This window comes from Oculina patagonica, chromosome 9 (assembly GCF_052425735.1).
Source record: "Oculina patagonica isolate OP01 chromosome 9, crgOcupat, whole genome shotgun sequence".
Lineage (NCBI taxonomy): Eukaryota > Metazoa > Cnidaria > Anthozoa > Scleractinia > Oculinidae > Oculina > Oculina patagonica.
Window position 1 is genome coordinate 14,351,994 of NC_135766.1, and position 16,363 is coordinate 14,368,356.

Sequence of the window (16,363 nt, forward strand, 5' to 3'; positions counted from 1 at the left end):
TTTAACGTACAGGGGGCCAAAAAGGTCCATTCCTGAGTACGAGAATGGTGGTTCATATGCCATGAGCCGTGCCTCCGGTAAAGGTGCCATCTGCTGGACCATGGGTTTGGCAAGGACTTTCTTGCACTTGACGCATCGGCTAAGGACTGTGCGAACTAGAACGCGGATTTGTGGGATCCAGAAGTCTTCCCGCAGTTTGGCTATCACATGCTCACGCCTCAAATGGCCAATGAAGTGGTGGACATGACGAACAATCTTCTCAGCTACGGCATGGTTTCTGGGCAGAATGGTTTGCCGGCCCATAGTAGATTCTGCTACTCTTTTCTGGCCACGTCCATTCACTCTCAGTACTCCCTGGGCATCCAATTCGGGATTCAAGGCAGCAATCTTGCTCGATGCTCTGACGACACCATTTAACTTCAAATCTTTAATCCCCTGTGCGTATGCTGAGCTCTGGACAATCTTCGCAATAGCCACCGTAGCTGCATTCAAATCATCGACGGTTAACCTTCCAGGCACGACCTTGTCTTTATCTCTAATGAACTGTGTAAATCGTAAGAGCCATGCTACCTTGCGTCTGAGGCGGGTCCAATCTGAGCAGGTTGTTATCAGAACTTGGAGGGGTGCTCCGCAGGATTAAGGAGGGATTCAAGTTCTGGGTTTTCTTTCTTTGCTGCAGCTGGATCAGGGGTCAGTTCCAGAGAGTGTACATGAGTTTCTTTCTTCAGCTCCAGACCTTCAGTAGGCAAAGTTCTACATTCTTGTCCTGGCCAGGAGTCTTCTGGTCCCCACAGAAAGTCAGGTCCACGAAGCCAATTGTGGTTGGCGGTCAGAGAAGATGGGGTCATTCCCCTTGACACATAGTCTGCAGGATTCAAAGTTCCTGGCACATGATTCCAATCTTGCACAAGTGAGTGCTCTTTAATCTCTTCAACTCTGTTAGCTACGAAGGTTTGAAGTCTTCGTTTCTCATTCTTTAGATAGTGCAGTACTATCTCACTATCAGTCCATAGGAAAGTCCTGTCAATGTTCAGTTCTAATAATTCTTCTCGTAACATTTTGCACATGCGAGTTGCAAGTACAGCTGCCTGCAACTCCAGTCTAGGAATACTGACGAACTTCACTGGTGCATTCCTAGCCTTGCCCATAACGAAGGTACAATGGACTCGTCCATCCGTGTTCTCAACACGCAAATATGATGATGTCCCATAGCCAACCTCAGATGCATCTGAAAAGACATGAAGTTGCAACTTGCATTCTCGCGGGTCATCATCTGGTAGGAAATAGGATCGCGGGATGCGCAACTGTGATAAGGAAGGTAGCTGAGACTTCCAAGACCTCCACTTCAACAGAGAATCTTCGCTAAGGGGTTCGTCCCATCCTAAATTGGCCTTCCACAGGTTCTGCACTAAGCATCTTGCAGCCAGCGCTACAGGCGCAGCAAACCCTAACGGGTCAAACAAGGAACAAACAGTTGATAGGTTACCACGTTTGGTCTCGGGGCGGTCAAGGTCCTTTATCTTGAAGCCCAGAGTATCATCTCCAACAAACCAAAGTATTCCCAGCGCTCTTTCAATGGGTGGATCATCCAAATCGAGGTTAAGTCCTTGCTTGGACAGCTTGTCGCTTGGAACTGCCTTGAGCACTTCCTTTGAATTTGACGTAAACTTAGTCAGGTTGAAGCTACCTCGGGCAAGGATGTTGACCATGTCTTGAGCCAGGTGAATGGCTGACTGCTCATCATTCTGGGAAGGGAGAGCGTCATCAACATAGAAATTTCTTTTTACAGCTGCGATGACACTGGGGCTGAAGTCCTCGGCATTGTCGTCAGCGACTCGCCGCAGAGTAGAATTTGCAACACAAGGGGAGGACGCTGCTCCAAATATGTGTACTTGCATAACATAAACATCGGGTGGGTCTTCATAGCCATTTGTCCACCAAAGGAACCTCAATGAGTCCTGGTCTTCTTTCCGTACACGTATCTGGTGGAACATTCCTTCAATGTCTGCAGCAATACCAATTGTACCTTGGCGAAAACGCAGGAGAACACCAACTAAACTGTTGGTCATGTCTGGCCCGCTTAATAGATTCTTATTAAGCGAAGTTCCTTCGTATTCGGCTGCCGCATCGAAAACTATGCGCACCTTTCCAGGCTTGGAAGGGCTAGTTACCGGGTGATGTGGGAGATACCAATGGTTACTGGATTCCGTAGCCAACTCTTTCTCTGACAACTTGCGAGCGAATCCACTGCTGATGTAACCGTCCATTACTTCACGATACTTAGTGGCCATCTCCTCGTTACCCGATTTCGTCAAGCGACGTCGCAAGGACTCTAGGCGTTGTTTCGCCATAGCAAGATTATTTGGAAACTGGCGCTCATCCTTCTTCCAAAGCATGCCCACTTCATAACGTCTATCGACGAGACGTGTGGTGTCTTCAATTATTTGCATTGCTCTCTTGTCTTCAGCTGAGAGGGGCTCCTCTCCTGACTTAACAGCTCCATAGTCTTCGAGTTTCCAGAATTTCTCAATTAGGTCAACTGGCTTATGATCAACTGAAACAAAGTTTACTGAGACTCCCTTCGGATCCTTGACGACATAGCGACCAGCCACGCACCAACCGAGGGGGTATCGACAACCATAGAGTCCTTTCTTCTCATCTTCGGGGACTCTAACTTCTTTCTGTATGTGCGCGTAGGGGATGTTGTTTCCCACGAGAATGGAGACTCTCTTAACATCAACTGCTGGAAACTCAATGTCACATAAGTGAGGGTAGTTCTGGACGTCAATTTGCTCTGGCAGGGCTCGCTGTGACTGGTTAAGGTCAGGAAGAACATAGGCTTCAGAAACCTCGATACTTTCTCCAAAACTTTCCAAAGAGCTCAAGGTAAAGGATACTCGATTAGACTCCACAACATTGTCACTGCTTGTGATTGTATTAATTCTAACCTGCTCAGGTGTTCCTTGTATGTCAAGGTAATCAACTAAACTGCGGTCAACGAGGGTGTCAGTACAGCCGCTATCTAGAAAGGCGTAGGTGGAGACAGCATTGCCATTCTCGGCGGTGATAATGACAGGAACAACGTTCAACAAAACTTGTGTTTCTGTGGTAGACAAACTGGCAGATGATATGGGTGTTGTTTCAGGTTTGCCTGAATTAGCACTTGCAGTTTGCCCCGTATTTACGCCCTCGTGACTTGTGGGATAGGAGGTAGCTGAAGGCTTGTCACCTTTATCCTTGGAATCCTTATTGATCGGTGGGTTGGGGCGGCGACTATCCTGGGTCTGATCAGTATGCAGAAGACTAAGATGACGACCAGGGCATTTTGAACATGCTGGCGGTTCAGGGCAAGAACCAGAACCGTGTCCAGGCCTTTCAAGGCCACAGTTAAAACAAAATCCACAAGATGCCGCATACTGTCGTCGGACTGCCACATGTTCACACTTCTTGATGATGGGGCAATGCTGAAGCTTGTGTCGCTTAGATTTACAGATTCCACAGTTTTTTGAGCTAGGGGCAGGAAGTTTAGTTTCAACATCCGTGGCACTGATTGTGGGATTCTTTAGTGGCTTTGGTGGAGGTGGAGGCTTAGGAGGCAACTTGGTTTCTCTATTCTCACGCTTCAACATTTGACCTCCAAACACCGGGTCGTTCCTAATGGATGCTTGTCTCTTTACAAAGGCGGCGATGTCCTTCAGCCGAGGAGACCTTCCGCTCTTGACAATCTCATAATTCTCGTTTTGCCACTTGATGATGAGATCATTAGGCAGACGGCTAACTATGCGTCTAAGGTTCGTTGCAACACTTGCTTCACGTTCAACGTCGCCTTGAAGGATTCTTGTAGCCGCATTCAGCTTCTCAGAAAAGTTCATAAGTCCAATATTGTCACCATAGGTCAACTTGGGACCTGATACGAGGTCTTCTATGCATGCTTGAGTCACCTTTATGGTCTGACCAAAGCGTTCCCCCAGGGTTTTCATGATGTCGATGAAGGAGCAACCTCTGTTTCGTTTTACCACTTCCAATGCTTCTCCGGTAACAAACTTAGGGAGGTATTCAACACGCTGGGCATCAGTTAGCAAATCGCTTTCAAGGTGCGTACAAATTTGTTCACGAAAGGAGGGAAAATCCACTGGATTTCCACTAAACTGTGTCGGTCGCATTCCACTTAGCATTTGTGCCTTCCACATTGCTGCAACGGGATCATGTGGGACCTGTTCTCCACGAGTAACACCCTGTGATGGTTTAACACCAGGTACTCTAAAGGACTGGAGTGACCTTATGCTGTCAGGGGTCTTACGCACATTAGATCCTATCGCTGAGAGGGATGACCTCGGCTGAGTTGTCATGCTGATCTGAGATTTGGTATTTATGGAAACAGGAGGGATTGGCTCTTTCTGAGAAGGATTTAGTTGAGACACCTCATTAATAGCATAACTGGCACCTGGGTTGGTATTAGGTCTGCTGGTCTCCATTTTCTCAGAAACGACTGGGGTAGAATGTGGACGTTTATCAACTAGAAATGTGGCAGCATCCAAAGGACCAGCTGCTCCAGGTGTCAAAGCTTCCTCATCGTTGTACTCCATTTCAATTTTCCATTCTAGCTCAGCTAATGTTGCTTGCTCTTCAAGACGCCTAAGTTCCATTCTTTGTTTATGTTCGTATGCCATTCGAGCTGCTTCGGCTTCTTCCTTTGCCCTAGCCCTTGCTAGGTCCAATTTCATTTTTGAGACAAGCACCTTTTTCAAGGATTTCTTACGTGAGGATCCGGACACATTGGAAGACTTAGAGGAAACTGACACATTGTCATCACGATCCCCGTCCTGGTCTAGTAGTCCAGGATTCATCTGAGCATTTTCAGGCAAAAGGTCTATTTTTTGCAACAAACCTTCACACTCATCAATAATGTCACGGGTCTCTCGTTTTAGATTGGAATAACGACTCTGTACATCTTCCAAGCGTTTTCTCTCATTTATCCCAGCAAGGTATTTCGTATGTAGCCCTTCGAGTGTCTTCCATTTTTCCGAGAGTAGGTCAAGGGATTTCTTAGCCTCCTCTGGGCCTTGGCTGGTATTAAGCTTAGACTGAATTTCTTTCAGTAAATTTTCAATTTCTTTGCTTACATTTGTCCACAGCATAGCCGTGCTGCGTTGCTCCCGGGAATCCCTTTGCCGTTCCAATTCCGTGAAATCGACGCGGGTGTTTGGCGGGGGCCTGGGTCTGAGCGAGGGGCCATCGTAGTAGCTTAATGGCCGAGTAAACACATTTGTTGTAGTACAAATGGAACTAATGTTACCTTCTACGGCTTCTGCTGTCATCGTTCCGGGAAAATCGGGCAATCCACGATCCATTCCTGGTCCAGCATAACCCAAACGGCTCAAACCATAAACATCCATTCCACTGTCGAGGCCAAAGTCCAATTGATCCGGCGCATCCATCACTCGACAATTCCAATCACAATCCAATATTTAGGAAGAACATTTTTTTACTGATGTTCGGGACAATTCACAGAATATTTTCAACACGCAGTTGTAAACTCAACGCTTTAATTGCGATGCTCGTTGTACCAATGTACAAACATCTCCACGGCTTGACAACTTAATCGACACGCTGACTTGTTACGCCTACGGTAAAAAACTGAACAAAACAAACCTAATTTTACAATACATTCGGAATATAAGAAAAAACGGGAACTATGAAATCAAAACTTACATGTTCTGTGCGGTTTAGGTGGTAAAAACTGTATCAAAAAACAACACTGTCGAGCAATCCGCCCGACACGAAACTCTTTCCATCACAAAACCATGTGCGATCGAGTCACGTGACTCGATCCAGTCCGAGCAACTTGTGCACAGTTAATAACGGACCTAAATCAATTTCCGGTTATTAATATCGGCCGCTAGTCGGCCTCAACAATCTGCACATTTTGTCCGTTTAAATGTAGTTGTATCTGGTCTTGTAGGTTGAATGGCTTCGCAGTAATATATTGACACGTTTTTAGACATCTTCGCCATTCGGTTGGAATGGCTTCGATGACACAAGTAAGTCTAAAGGCATCTAATGGGGAGATATTTAATTCACGTAACTTATGTTTCGTGATAAGTTCATTGTTTTCAGCGATTAAATCCCCTATTTTACGTATACCGATGCTCGCTAGCTTGTGATTGTATACAGACTTGTCATTGATGCAAATAGCTTTATTATTCCAAAGAACAGTTTTTAAAATTTCAGCAGCTGATAGGTTCTGTACGCCTTTATTCGATACAGAGCATTCTGAAAAGTATTTTAGACATTCTTCATAAGAGGGTGGAAGCTTGATAGGCAAAGTTTTCACATCAAAGTCGCAACAGAGGATAAATATGCCACCAACAGGTTTAAGGTAATGCAATAAAATAGTTTTCCAGTTGCTGGTCTGTTCGTTTGCAAGTCTCTTGCAAACAAGTATTCTTTGGGTTCTAATAATGGATTCGAGATGAGGAGCTTTGAGTCCGCCATCTTCGACATCGCTAACAAGCGCTAAACGTTTGACTTTATCTTTTCCTTTCCAGATAAAATTGAATATAATGCTATTTGCCTCGTTTAAGAATTCTTTGTCTAGACATATCATGCTTGCACGATATAGGAGAATTGGAATAATGAAAGTTTTAACAATTTGAATCCTACCAATAACTGTAAGGTCCCTCCACCTCCAGATTCTTAGCTTTTCTTTGATCGATTTAATCAGATCGTCACAATTTAACTTTCGTTTGGCGCATAAATCGTACGTGAAATGAATTCCAAGGATTTTAACAGACGTCTTAATTTCTAGACGATTAACAAGGTGATCTGGTAACAAATTTGAACATCCTCCAAGTAACATTATTTCTGATTTATCCTGATTCATTCTGAGACCAGAACACTCTCCAAAGTCGTCTAAAAGGTCAAGAAACTTTGCCAAAGAAGTATCGTTTAATAAAAATGCAGTCATGTCATCTGCAAAAATTTCCAATTTAATCTCTTCTCCATCTACCGTGATTCCCTGGATGTTTTTGTTGCTTCGTGTATTAATAGTCAAAATCTCCAAAACCATGATGAACAAACAAGAGGAGAGCGGGTCTCCTTGCCTTACCCCACGCTGAATTTCGAAAGGGGCAGTGGAGAACCCATTATTTAAAACGCAGCTTGAAATGTTGGTGTAAAAAGTCTGGATCCATTGTTTGAAAGGTCCGAAGTGAAACGCAGAAAGAGTCCGAAACAGAAAGTCCCTACTTACAGAATCAAAAGCTTTTTTGAAGTCTATTAAGACCAGTCTCCCTTCAATCTGGTATCTTTTTGTGTATTCCAAAATATCCTCAATAGACCTAACAGCGTCGCAGATAGTCCTATCTTTGACATATGCAGATTGATTGTAGTGTATGATACTGGGTAAAACAGCCTCCAGTCGTTTAGCGATGGCTTTTGAACCAATTTTTACGTCGACATTAATGAGCGAAATTGGTCTCCAGTTAGAAATGTCCCTTCTATCTTTATCTTTTTTTTCAATAAGTGTAATAATAGCCCGTCTCTGTGAGTTGGACAGTTCACCATGATCGTAAGAGTAATTTAAGCTCTCCACCATTATTTTGCCAACGACATTCCAAAAAGCCTTATAAAATTCCACCGTTAAGCCATCATCGCCAGGCGATTTGTTTTTTTTTTCAAATAATTGGAGGCTCTTAAAACATTCGGCAACTGTTAACTTCCCTTCACAGACTTGAGCATCATTGGCGGTGAGTTTAGGCGGGATTACTGGGTTTTCTAAAAAAGACGTTAGCGAGTCATTCGATGGGGCTAGCGAGTCAGCTTTATAAAGGTTCGAGTAAAACTTTTCAATTTCGTACAATACCTTCTTTGGATCGGTTACTAAAACACCATCTTCGTTTAAAACCTTACGGACAGAGCTTTTTGCTTTTTGTGCGATTCAAGGTTCAAGAAGTACTTATTGCTCTTTTCTCCTTTTTCATACCAAGTTACTTTAGATCGAACAATTGCACCTTGAGCTAAATCATCATAAATACTGTCGTACTCTAATTTTAAAATTTCGAATTGTTCACGATTTTCAGCGGAAGGACATCTGCTGCAATTTTCCTCGCAGATCTTCAGCGAAGCCTCGATATCCGTCAGTTATCCTTTTTCTTTTCTTGCGTGCCTTTTCCTTTCCATATTTTATTGAAAGTTGCCGTATTTTATATTTGATTAAATCCCAAAGCAATCTCTTATCATCAATTGTTTTGAACTCCTCAAGCCAGGTTGGGATGCTTTCATTTATCAAGGTCACGAAGTTGCCGTCTTCGGCTAAGCTAGCGTTGAATTTCCAAAATGAAGGGTCATGTTTTTGATCAACAATATTATTAAAATGAAGAAAAATTGCAGCATGATCAGAGTTGATTGATGATATGATGTCAGATTTTTCAATATAATCTTGGCAAACATCACTTATAAGCCAATAATCCAATCTCCTTTGAATAAACGGCTTCTTCTGTCTCCATGTAAAGCGTTTAGTATCTGGGTTCCTTATTCTCCAAATGTCAACCAAATCGAAATCTAGACATATATCTCGGATATTTTTTATTGAATCTTTGTTAGACGGGTTTCCGCCAGCGCAGTCAAGATCGGAATCGAGCGTGACATTAAAGTCTCCTCCAATAATGATCTTATTCTCTTTGTCGACAACGAAATTTTCGATAGCCTTGTTCAAATTGTCAAAAAATCGGCATTGTTCTTGTACCTTATTAGGCGCATAAATATTTACAAACAAAAAATTTGAACTTTGCACGTCGGCTTCTATTATAATGTAGCGTCCTTCATTATCTACCTCGACAGATTTTAATTTGAAATCTAAATCACTTCTTACTAGGACCATTACTCCACAACTATGGTTAGTACCGTGCGAAAAGAAAAGCTTACCTTGCCACTGTGTTTTCCAGATGTCTTCAACGTCCGCAGTGCAGTATGTTTCTTGGAGGAAGACGATGTCATATTTCCGTTCATTTAACTACATGAAGAGAGCTTTTCTTTTTTTTTGGAGAGCGAATACCTCGAACATTTAACGATAATAATTTAAAATCTGCGTATTCCTTCTCGAATGATGGCAGTAAAATCTACTACAAAGCTCGTTCTATACTTGCAATTGCACACGAAAAAAGAATATAGGAATAATGAATTGTAATTAGTAGAGAGATTCCCAGTGGTACAGATATTAAACACGATTAACACTAAATACAATAAAAGGTTATAAAGACCGTAGATATTGTTATCCGTTATGCAGCCCATGGGATCTGGAGCGAAACCAACTCCGTAATTTGAATACGAAATATAGAGGAAAATACAATTCTAAACCGTCAAAAACAATTTACCTTACTTTCTAAATGTTTCATTACATTGAAATAAACTGTCCATCAATATATAGCTTGTCTGGTTCCTTTCTGTCGAAAGAGGCGACTTTTCCTTCTTCTCTTGCCTTTTTAAGTTTCGGCCATTGCTTTTTACGGCGTTCTTGAATTTCCTTGGGAAGATCTGTGTACACTCTGACTTCGGTATCTTCTTTGAGCTCTAGTGCTTTTTTAAAAACTCTTTCTCGGTCGGGGAATCTCAGAAAACGCACAATGATCGGTCTGTGTGCTCCGACTTTCTTCTTACCAATGCGGTGAACACGTTGGAACTCTATGTCCCTAGCGTTATCGATTTCAAGCTCCATCTCGATGAAACGGTAAACTACTTCCCTGGTGTTTTCTGTGTCGCTAGATTCAGGAACGCCGAGCAAGCGTAAATTCTCTCGTCTATTATAAACCTCCTGATACAAACAGCGATCGTTAGCGGCCTTGATTTCCTTCTGGTTGTCATTTATTTTACGCCGCAGTTCTTGTACTTCGGTGTTGAGATTAGTAAGCCCCGCGTCCATCACGTCGGTCGCTTCTTTGATTTTAGTAGTCTTGGTTTGGAGCGCGTTTATCTCAGACTGAACACCGCTTAAAGCAGTTTCAAGGTGTTGCACCTTCTGAAGAACACCGTCCAATTTTCCTTCCACACTCGTCAGTCTGTCTAGTATTTGTTGGAGCTGCTTAGCTATGACCTCGGACATATTTGACTCTGCGATGAACTGGTTGTTGGTACTATCGCTTTCTTCACAAATTCTTTTGCCGTCAGGGGAGGCAGTTTCAGAGCTGCTGCTATTTCTGGTTTTTCGTTTCAAATTGCTTAATAATTCAGTCGCCATACACTGAAGGAGACGCTAAAGAAACACAATTTTCGATTCAAACGAGCGGAGCGGGTGAAAAACACGTCTTCACTCCTTCATGGTCGACCCAGTCTACGGCTACAGTTGATTAATATTCCCCATGGTAGGACAAGTAATTTGGGCACTCCTTCTTCTAGCAGCTCGGTTGCAGCAACCGATGAAGCAGGTTATAACGGCCTCGCCGTCGAAGAGATTGCATAAACTCTCACGCGTGCAGTCTGCGATCCTAGGCCTGTCGGCTCCAAAGCACGAAATATAATTTATGATTCATCTACCATCTCCTAAGCCTCTCCAGTAGAATTAAAACTGATTCGTTACTGGTTTTTGTTCTGTTAAGATCAATCGAATGTTTTCTTAAATCGTTGCAGCATCTATCGATCTACAGACAAGATTTAGAGTTCGCCACTTCTCTTGTGTTCTTTCCGCCATATTGGAAATCTGGGCTACTTCCGGTGGTTTCCATTGTCTTTCAAAAACCAATCAACATCAGCCCTCCAGCGGAAGTTTCGAGAGACGCTCGTTTCTTCAAGCCTGCGCAGAAGGGACGAAGACTCGAGGTACGAGAATGATTCGAATTTGAACTTAAAATTTAGCAAGGTTACTATTTAATGTAAGTACTTTCAAAAACTGAAGAGAAAAGGGAAGGTAAAATTTTGATCATAGTAGCACTTTAACTTTTGGCTTTTAAGCGAAAGTTTTCGAAAAATTTGGCAGGAATTACCCAGGAACTGCGCACGCGCGCTGCGTTTGACCGCTGTGTGCTGAAACACACTCTATAAACGACGCAAAGGAAGTACATATGTGTAGTGACGTAAATCATCTCATACCCCCGCAAAAAATAAGTGTTGCTGTTTAGCCATAACGCTGTGTTTTGTTTTCAGGTTTAAAATAATCAGTAAATAAAAAAGATTGCCGTTTTGTTTCGTTTTGTTTCAGTAATAGATTAAAATGTTTTCGATACTTACTTAACTGAGCAGAACGCGAATGGAATAGTAGGGATTCTGAGCCCTCTGAGCAGAAATTCCAGCAGAAGAGCTACTAATATCTAAGCGAAATGTCAAAAAAAATGGGAAAGAAATAAGAGCAGAGTATCTCAGCTGAATTTCCAGCATTACAAGCGATCGTTTTCAGACCACTGCCTGAAGAAAGCAAAATTGGCTAATCATTTGGAGCAGACGTAAACGACGACTTTATTAAGCATTGCGATGTGAAAATAATGCAACATTTTGAAGAATTGTATCAGACTTGTTGAGGGTTTAAAAAAGAATCAATGCTTGGCAACCATCATGTGCAAAATTATACATCAATCTTTAGAGGCGCGCGCAATGACTGAAATGACCGGTTAACATGGCCTCCACGCAACACGTTCAGCTAAAATCTTCCTTTTTTACGCTTTAGTTGTAACATCATCTGCGCAAACGTGTATTTTAAAATGTCTCGCATCGGACTTGGTTTTTGATTTTAAAACCAATAGTTTCCCCTCCGACAAGATCGCATGTTTGAACCGCCGGTAAAATTGCTAGGCAATTATTTTCACTTTAGCAACAGTCAGTAGTCAGCGCATTTTCAAGGCAACCAATGGTACATCTCGTTAAGTTATCAACAACCAATAGGAAAACTACATGCCATCTTCACCCTAACATTGTTCTGTTAAATGTCATTGCTTATTTCCAGAAGACCACACTGTATTTGAGCAAACAGAGACGAAGTATGTTTTAGTGCTCTTTTTGCTTTTTTTTTCTCTGTGTGTCTTGTATTATGTTTTGATATGTAATATGTACATCCTTTCTGACTTATCGTTCAGATATTCATTCTTTACAGGTTTGGACCGTTTGAAAACTAAAGTGGCAACTTTGGAACGTAAGATTTCTTTGCTTTACAGTTAAAATTGGCGCATATTCAGGGTGAGTTTGGCGCACAGTGAATGTAGAATCTTAATGCGTGTTATACATTCTCTTTCAAAAAGAAAAGGGCGTTTCTGTTTGTTCCACAGAAATGGCCACACATTTAAAGATTGTTATTTTGCCTTTTCTGCTGATGTTCATGGTTTAATGGAAGATGTCAAACCCGTACTGGCCAAAAAAGGAGAACAGCTGAAACAAAGGACAAAAATATTAGAAGAAACTGTGAGAGAATTGAGCAAAAAGATAAAAGCACTGGAAGAATGCAAAGGTAAATATACACAACATCAGGTCTGACACCTGAAAAGTCATAAAATCTTCGTGACAAGGGTTATGGTGAAACGAATGCCTCGGCTTTGCTGTTTGACTTTATTTTGCTGCCGACACTGACCGGTCCCAAGGGAAACATTTTGTTAACACAAATTAAAGCTTTTGTGGTTCTTAATATGTTCATATTTTCTGAGGGAAAATTTACATTGTTGTTGATAGAACTTTTTTAGTGATATTCGGCCTATTATTTGTATAACATTCAGAACATGACATTATTAATGTACAGTAAGGACTTTTCCAAACTTATTTTCCAAAAAGTAAACATTTTTTTATCAATTTTAGAAAATAAGAACCTGTTTTCAAATTTTAAGCTTAATAAGTTCTTATAAAAATGGGGTTTTATTTGTAAATTTTAGCCTAACATGTTCTTAAATGCTAGGTTCTTACTCGCGGGTTTTAACTGTATTAGTACTTATCACATGTATTGGTCAGAGCGAAAGTTGAAAACTTTTTTTTTACTTTTGGCTCGTTAGTAATTTGCTCTACGGCTTTTCTTCGACGTGTCACATTACAGTTAGGTTTAAGCAGATACAATCCTTGATTTTAACCTTTCGCTAACTATATTATATTTCAGCCTGTTCAAAGATAAAAGAACTCAACGAAACGTTGAGTAAATTGCAAGAAAAGATGAAGCCCAAACCAGGTAAGTTGATGCACCCTGTTCAGATACCTGATCAGTTTTGCTAACAGTGTGCTACGATTTTTTTAAACCGTACACTAAGAACAAGCAACTCTACTGTCTCATTTTAACGGAACAACAATACATATGCAATGCAAAGAAAAATAATAACAAATGCCAATTTTATTTCTTAGATTACACAGTCCTTAATCCATCCTTTAAGACTGACGGCGGTCTTTTTCGATTTCATTTTTTAATTGTATCAGCGGGTCACTGGTTTTTCATTTTTTTACTGTCATGTGTTTACCCTCTTTAAATTAAGTTGATGATGTACCTATTAACTATTACCGTATTAAATCTTATTAGCAGTTAGATGTCTAAAAAGCTATCAGCGCTATTCCTGTAACGATGGTCAATTTCTTCTTTCAATTTTAATCGAAAAAATGAAATGTTACTTTCAACTTGAATATCCTGTGTACTGGGTTTAACGTCGGTACGTGGCAGCTTTTTCTTATTTTTATTTCAGATTACTGGATGAACTCAACTATCCTAGCTGATAACGCATTTTATCAAAGTCGCCTTCATCAATTCCTGACGCCTGCTGTTGGAAGTCACCCTCAGTGGGTGCTGTGCTACCGCGCCTCCACTCACGGTTTGGCTGCCAGAACCTTCCACAGCAGGTGTGATGGGAAACGTGACACGGTTACCATCATCAAAAAGGAACAGTACGTGTTTGGAGGATACACTGATATACCTTGGGGTAAATAGAATATTCCATGTCTGTATCTTTCATACTGGCCGTGTAGTAGAAGAGGCAAAGCTTCTTCCACAGCAGCCAAAAAGTGGAATTTCATATTGTATAAATGTGGATAAAGACGTAAAAAAATGAACTTAAAAATAAATAGGTAAAAAAATGAGCTTGAAAATAAATAGGAATTAAGAGGTGTTGGTTTTATTAAAATTGAATCAAACTTCATGGCATGTAAAAAGCAAAATAAAATTCGTCGCATGATTTTTGGAAACGTTCACGTATGCAAAAGTGAAGTTCCTGCGCTAGGAACAACTAGTCTATCCTTACTAAAAACAGAATAAATACTAAGTATTTAACAAAAACAATATTAACGACAACACTATAGAAAGCTTATCCTAAAGTTTAAGCGTTTCTACTTTGACTCGGGGTGCGTTTCTTTGGGAAAAATCCAAATCCGGATTCTTGATCCAAAAACTGATTTTGCGTTTCTTTATCCATATCCGAAAATGGATTAATCTCGGATCAGTGATCTGAAGAATCGAGTGGATACATCAGATCATATCTGTATCCGGATTTTTAGGATTCATCATCCGTGCGTTTCTTTGGCTGAAGGATTCGAAAAAAGTACATTGGCTCAGCGGTCTTTGCTGTGAAAATACAGGTTCGTTGTTTGTAAACACTGTCATACGGTAAGTTTTCAGGCGCTTATTTCGATCAAAATACAAAAATATTTCACGAAAAAAGAAAACGGTAGCTTGATAGGTATGAAGTGTCATTTTAAACTGGATACAGGTTTTCTAGAACAGCCACCGTGTGTCTACGGAAGTCGTATCCTTTTGAAATTGTCACGAGTGAAGTTTGATCATGGATTGATCATTTCGCAAACATTCTTCGCTCTCAGATGCTTTCTCGCCCGTTGTGCTTGAGGCTAAAGAAGAACTGTTTCGACGTGCGATTTTTGTAAAAGATTTTGTATGCTGAAATGATTTTAGCTAGGATACATTCGACGAAAAATAAATTTGTGCTGATATTTTATGTTCTGTGCGAAATGTGTTTACGGGGTTGTCATGGCAAAAAATCCATTTTCGGTTTCTTTGGGAGCAAACTATCCGTGTAATCCAAGATTAATGATCCAATTTTGGATTTTCCCAAAGAAACGCACCCTTAGTTCATTTTGAATGAATGAAATGTCTGAAGAAAATGTGGCACTGGTTGGGTCAGCAACGCAAAAAAAGTCTCTTTCAAGTTCTTTGTTGCCAATTTTGGTAGAAATATCATGAGATAAATTCTGTTTATAAAATGCATGTTTTGTTATTATTTTTTCCTTTCTCAGTTTCAGATACAAGTGGTAGATATGGTTACACTTCGAATGCGTTCATATTTTCGCTTCGCAACAAAGAAGGTATGGGGCCATTCAAGAGCATGGTGAAAAAACCACAATATGCAATTTACAGGCACTCAGGTTTTGGTCCAACATTTGGTGGAGGTCATGACATCTATATTACTGACAATGCAAACAACAATACTTATTCATACACAAACCGTGAGTCTTCCTACTCTATTCCAAGTGGAGTACAAGACGGGAGAACAATCCTGGATGGTGCTCACGATCGATTCACACCTGATAACTGGGAAGTGTTTTACCTTGGTTAAATCACCGTAAGATCAATTCTATCAGCGGTGTTATACCAAATTTACATTGATGTAATGTTAAGTCTTTCATTTGCTGTACTTTGAGTTAATTTCATATTTTACCTAGTGGATCGTATAAGTTATTGGTGTATTGGGGATATATCACTCGATTACTAGCAGGCTTAGGTTATTTGAAGTTTCTTTTTTTTTTTCTTTTAGCTGTCAATTATGGTTAAAATGCAAGCAAATTAGTTTGCTGCTAGAGCTGGCAGCAAACCACTGAAATGTATTTGAAGAAATAAACATAACTTCAAGGGTTCAGGTCATATAAGGATTGTCTTTTGAATGACTATAAACTATACCCCTTCCAGCAAGGCTGTCGTGTGTTTAATATTTAGATTCCCCCCCCCCTCCCCCCCTCCCCCAGCTAGTACGGGTAATTTGGTTACCCCAGTATACAAAAACGCATTTCTGAATATCTTAAGAATCAGACGTATATATGACCAGTTTAATATAAACAAAAAACAATTTTAACATCACGCAGTTCGATCTATAGAAATCGATCCACGTTTTCCCTTTAAGGCAAACAGTGAATACTTCTATCACTTCTAGTGGCATTCACGGAAACACAGCAACTCGTAGGAGCAGCGAAAAGAAACACACCTGATCGACAAATAAGCAAGACGTTTGTAGGAAAGCATTGTCAAAACAAAACACCGAAGCCTGACGTAGCCTAGCTTTCATGAAACTCGTCCCAGGCACCGACCGAGTGGTCCGCTATATTTGCATTCTGTGTATATGCAGTGCACTTTAAAATCACGCGGAGACTTGACCATTTAATTTAGGACGCCGAGTGTTAAGTTTTTATGCATTAC

General features: G+C 40.9%; 3 protein-coding genes across 3 annotated transcripts in view; all 3 read left to right on the forward strand.

Moving 5' to 3' along the window:
* Nucleotides 1–16,363, forward strand: part of LOC144666224 (uncharacterized) — a 249,082-nt gene that overhangs the window by 143,267 nt on the left and 89,452 nt on the right. The window lies entirely within an intron of this gene.
* LOC144666228 (uncharacterized) overlaps nucleotides 1–16,363 on the forward strand; it is a 168,437-nt gene that overhangs the window by 62,728 nt on the left and 89,346 nt on the right. The gene's annotated exons all lie outside the window — the stretch shown is intronic.
* LOC144666258 (uncharacterized) overlaps nucleotides 12,077–16,363 on the forward strand; it is a 193,538-nt gene continuing 189,251 nt past the window's right edge. Inside the window, exon 1 of the mRNA XM_078527661.1 lies at nucleotides 12,077–12,159. The gene's annotated coding sequence lies outside the window, so the exon portion shown is untranslated. The remainder of the gene's footprint in view (nucleotides 12,160–16,363) is intronic.